This window comes from Chironomus tepperi, unplaced genomic scaffold (genome assembly GCF_022539635.2).
Source record: "Chironomus tepperi strain 1889 unplaced genomic scaffold, CSIRO-AGI_Ctep_v1 contig_123, whole genome shotgun sequence".
In the NCBI taxonomy this organism is placed as follows: domain Eukaryota; kingdom Metazoa; phylum Arthropoda; class Insecta; order Diptera; family Chironomidae; genus Chironomus; species Chironomus tepperi.
Window position 1 is genome coordinate 1,609,263 of NW_027226245.1, and position 6,000 is coordinate 1,615,262.

A 6,000-nucleotide genomic window follows, 5' to 3' on the forward strand; every position below is an offset into this window, starting at 1 on the left:
TTTCAATTCCCTCTTATCTGTACCGTAATTTCTAATGAATATGAAATTGATGCTGAAAACCCCTTAAATGTTTTTGCTTGATTCGTGAAAATGTCTAAAGATGTCGCTGCCACATGCTACATGCGAACGATGAAAATTTTCATAAATAATTCATTTACAAGAGCATCAGAAACTCCAAGACGATGAAGTTTTTTTCTTTGGGATGTACATTAAAAATGTGTTAATGGTGAGCATAAGAGGTCATGAAATTATAATTGACCTACTTCGTGTTTTCATCTTTAATGAGAGAAGGCATTTGAAAGTTGGATATTTTAAGTCGGGGAAATGTGTTTATCTTGGAATTAAGAGGATTTATGTGACTTTTGTGAAATTCTTTTAAATTAATTTTTTGAAGAGGAGGAATTCTGGAAGGCATACTGCGTGTAAATTGCTGATAGTCCAGGTCTAAGAAGGCTTGACTCTGTCTTGAAGCAGGATGACTCTTGCTTTAGGACAGATTTGATGAAACCTGTCCTTTTTGATAATGGAGTTTTTAGATCTTCGTGGGGACTTAGAGCTGTGCTTTAGTGACACAGAAATATCACTTCGGTGGCTAAGCCGGTCTCGTTGCCTGTTAGGGGAAGCCTTCTTCATTTGTGTCGCTATGAGATATTTCAATCGACGTCTTGCTTCTCGATTAGTAGAACCTTCGTATTTAAATTACATAAATTTCATTCTCTTTTGTAATGAAAAATCCACAAACAATGTTTTCTTAATAATATCCTTAGATTTTGAAAATTTTATACATACGTCTTCAGATAGAGTTTCTAAAGAACTATCTAAATACATACCAAATTGTTGTTTTTGAATAAAAAATTAGAAACCTCACACAATCTTCATAAGAGCTTTTAATTTTGCAATATTGAAAGAAGATAAAATTGATCAATTTGTAATTATATGTAAAGCAACATACTTCAAATGCAGGAATTTCTGAACCCGAGCGATACAAATGAAGAAGGTTCTGATATGATGATGATGATGATGATTGGTTCCTATTGATCCACTGTGAATCGTAGGGCGTTAATAAAGTGATTGAACAGGTCTCTGTTCCGGGCTATAACGGCTACTTCTGCTAACTTCTTTTGTTGTTGTTCTGCCTCCTTCTCTACTGTTGTACGCCAAGTTATTTTCCTTCTGCCAACACTCCTTTTGCCTTTAACGTTCCAAAACAGTGCTTGTCTCGCAATATCTGTTTCGTGCTTCCTTAAAGTGTGACCGATCCATCCCCACTTTCTTCTTCCAATCTCGACAGCGATGACTTGTTGGTTTGTCATCTTATACAGTTCAGAGTTACTAATGACTTTTGGATAGTGAATGCCACAAATCTTCCTAAGGCATCTGTTGACGAAAACTTGAATATGATTAGTGAGTGATTTAGTCACTTTCCAAGTCTCGCATCCATAAAGTAACACTGACTTCACGTTTGAATTGAAGATTTTTAGCTTCAGTCGTCGAGATAGTCGTGGAGATGTCCAAATGTGTCTTAGTGAGCCATAGGCAACACTAGCAAGTCGAGTCCTATTGCGTACGTCGTCATCCGCACCACCGTCCTTGGAAATTACACTTCCCAGATAAGTGAACTTATCCACTTCCTCTACAACCTCATTTCCCAAATGGAGAATTTTGACTGCTGTTCGTGTCTGCGCTGGCGGATTAATTCGCATCAATTTGGTCTTAGAGACGTTGATCTCTAAGCCAACTTCATGTGCGCATCCTATCAAATCAGACAGGAACTTCTCCATATCAGACATTGTCTCTGTTAAGCCAACAATATCATCGGCATAGTCCAGATCAGAAAGTCGAGTGAAGACATTCCAATGAATACCTCTTTTCTTCTGACTGATCTTTCTCATCACGTAGTCAAGAACAATGTTGAAAAGAAGGGGAGAGAGAATACAGCCCTGCTTAACACCTGAATTCACTTCGAATTCAGGGCCTATCATTCCAGTATGCAAAACTCGAAAGTTTGCATCTGAATAGAGTTGCCTTATAAGATTTATAATGCTGTCTGGAACACCATACATTGCTAGGACCCGCCACATCACACTCCTGTCAATCTTATCAAAGGCTGACTTAAAATCAACAAAGAGCAAGTTAAGAGGGCTTTGAAACTCTCTATACTGCTCAATTATGATCCTGAGTGTGTTGATGTGGTCTACACAGGACTTCCCCCGACGAAAACCGGCTTGTTCCTGCGCAAACACACATCTTGTATAGGAGAAATCCTATCAAGTATGATGCGGGCTGTAATCTTGTTGATAGAGTTTTGGAGTGCAATTCCTCTCCAATTTCCACAAAGACTGAGGTCACCTTTTTTAGGCAATTTTATAAGAAGAGCTTCCTTCCAACCTTTCGGGAATGTTCCCGAGTCCCAAAAGGACCCAATGATTTTGTGAAGGTGATCTGTTGTAACATCCAGATGAGCCTTAAAAAGATCACACGCGATCCCGTCAGGGCCTGGAGCTTTTCCAGATCCTATGCTTTCAATAGCTCCTGTACCTCAGAAACACTAGGTCTGGTTGTGTCAATGTTAGTCGTAAGTTCGGGAATTTGAACATTGTCTAAAAAGTCTCTGTGTGTTGATGTTGATGGAGGGTTGAGGACAGACTTAAAATGTTCAGTCCATCGATTCATTTGGAGGTCAGCATTGGTTAAAGGAGTTCCGTCGACTGACTTGACTGGCTTATCTGCTGGTCTAGATTGGCCAGCCAAACGTTTCGTAAGACGGTAAAGCTCGCGCGATTGTTGTTTGTTCGCGGCATCCTGTGCTTGATCAGCAATACTATTACCAGGTACGACGATCTTGCCTAGCTGAATGCTTCACCTGCCTATCCAATGCATTATATCTCCCTAAAGCCTCTAAACGTTGTATGCTGCGACCTTGCTACATCACATGCTTGTTTTGCCTGCTTCCTCTGTTCAATAATGCTCCATGTAGAGTCCGAAATGTAACATTTTTTCCTCTCATGTGCTAGAGGAATTGTAGATTCACTTGCATTTATGCAAGCCTTCCTTAAGTGTTCCCAGTGCTGTTCAGGGTCGGTAGGAGCTGTTCTATTAAGCTGTTGTTCCAATGCCTTCCTGAACTTTTCCCGACACTGAGGAATTTGCAATTTTAAGGGATCTACTCTACGTGTGTGAATTGCAAAACGTGGCTTGTTTGCAGCAAGTCTGATCTTTAATGTAGCAACCAGAAGCTTATGGTCGGTATGGACCTCAGCGCCTCGGAAAACCCGTACATCCATAAGAGAGCCTCTCCATTTGTGGCTAATGGAGATATGATCTATTTGATTCTGCGTGATTCCGTCATTTGAGTGCCATGTTACTTTGTGTATGTCCTTATGAATAAAGACAGTCCCGCCAATAACAAGGCCATGGCTTGTGCACAGCTCCACAAAACGTTCACCATTGTCGTTTGCAGTACCAATACCATGTCTACCCATGACGAACTCACGGTTAGAATTGTCAGAACCAACTTTCGCATTTAGATCACCCATCAAGATTTGAATGTCACCGCGTGGGGTATTACTCAGTGTGGCTGATAACAACTCATAAAAGTTGTCTTTGCTGCAAGTATCAGCCATGTTGGTTGGTGAATAAACCTGAATAATACTCACGTTTCGTGCACGAGTACGAAATCTCGCAACAAGTATTCTGTCGGAGACGGGACTCCAATCAATCAGTGCTCTCCCAGCAGATGCAGACAAGAGAAGCCCAACACCACTTTCACGTTTTTCAGTAAGTGGCCTTCCTGAAAACAGAAACGTTAATTGTTCTGTGCCCCCTGGTATACTAATCTTTCCCTTGTCGGCCCACCTATGTTCACAAATACCCAAGACGTCAAGTCGAACCTTTTAAATTCCTTTACAAGATCTTCCAATTTAGATGGTGCATCGTACAATGTCCGTATGTTCCATGTTCCAATTCGTGTCCGTTTATTGAAGCTAAAAATCGTCGCCGTTTTATTCCGTTCGTTTTTCTTTGTTAACGTTTCAGTTGTAAAATGATTTCGGTTAGTAACGTTACAAGCGTGACGTAACCTATTCTGGAGCTGGGGCTGCCAGCTAAGACATCCAGACATGCCAAGAAAACCAGAGCCTCGTTTGATTCCGCTATGTGGCTTGGATTGACAGTCTCCACCTCGAGAAGGTGAGGTTGGTACATGGTGTGGTTAGGCTAGGTGCAGTACGTGACTGCATATGTTCCGCATTCTCACACCTTACGGAGACCAATATATGGAGCGTATGTTCTGATATGGAGCGGCTTTAAAGGATCTGTGAATTTCAAATTTTATACATGACCACCTATCCGATATATCATCGACATTTTCCATTTGACAGCTCCCTTTTTTTTTGTGTTTTCATTTTCAAAATGGTTTTGCACGATTGACACAGAAATTGTGATATCATTTTTTTTAGATAAAATTTCTGCAATCGAATCTGATGAAATGGAGAATTTTTAACAATGAGAGGATGAAACATTGAGTTTTGTGGGAAATAAAATTCTGTAAAATAAATTTGATACATGAGTAAAATTGTAAATCTGTTTGGATTTTTTTTGTGAGTTTTTGTGAAACATTTCCATGTCTTAAAATTAGGTTTCAGGAAAATTGAAACATATTTCATCCGAATGTAGCTTCAGATAGCTTTTCAAGGACCTGGACTTGTGTAGATAGCTCTATCTTTCGATAACTTCTACCAATTTTAGATATTGAGAAAATCGGAACCAAACTGCCCAGACTCTGACCGGATTTGATGATCTTCAGTCCCAGATCAGAGTCAAGAAGCTTACTTTCGACCATTTCTACGTCTTGTATCTTCCGAAGAACTATTTAATTGAATCCATAATAAATAATATCAATATTTTCTCATTGATTCCAAAAATTTCTCACACATCAATTCCGATATGCAATTGACGGTGTCAAATAATTATGGACGAATTTCACTTAAATTCTTTAAAAGAATAAATAAATAACATGAAATATTTATTCAGTCAGACACATTAGGTACTCATATGTGTGTTTAATTCAAATGTACATGAACTTAACATCCACATCAGTCTACATTACATGTTTGTGAATGAAAATTGTTATTTATTGTGAAAAGTGCTGTAGAAATGAAAATTTATATTTTGTGTAATTTTATTTATCATGTCAATTGTATAAATAAATGACGATATGTATAATATTTTCTGGGATGAGTGATAAAATGGAATCGAATTTCAATATATTGAATGTTTTGGAAATGGTAATAAGGTTGGAAGATTATTGAATATTAAGAGTGGTAAGGAGGCAGGTAAGAAGAAGGTGAGAGTCTTCAATCATTATTTAAATCATTAAAGTTTGACTGCTACTAGGCAATCGTCTTATTCTAAATATGCTGCTCAGAAGGTTAGACAAGTCAATGAACTTGTGAGTTTAACTAACAATTGCGTTAGGTTCAAACAGAACTCAAAGTCGGCTCGAATTTCATACAAAAAATCAAAGTTGAATCGATACTTGGAACTTAGCCGAATTGACAGTGTCGTGGGTCCAAATTCAATAATATTTTGATCTGGGGCCAGGCTCAGATTAGCCTTCCAAGCTTAACAATACTGAAACAGAGATTTTCAATCCACATAATCCATCCACAATGACTACATAATTCCGACTAAAAATTTAAAGAAAAGTTAGCACAGACGTGTCAAAAAAATCCGTCAAGACTTTCAAATCTGAACTGTAATTGAAATAAGATTGTAGCTTTCGATCATTATGTCATGATTTTGTTCACACAATCACATAAATTTGAAAATTGATATCAAATGGATCGTGTAATTTGAGCTCCTTTTTTTTGAACAACTCCTCCATTGTCCTGAATTTTGAGCCATTCATTTGTTTGCTTTAAGCAATCACATTTTACAGTTGACAGTCGAAGTTGACCCAGAAGGAAGAAGTGGAGAACTAATTCAGAGCGAATGAATTTT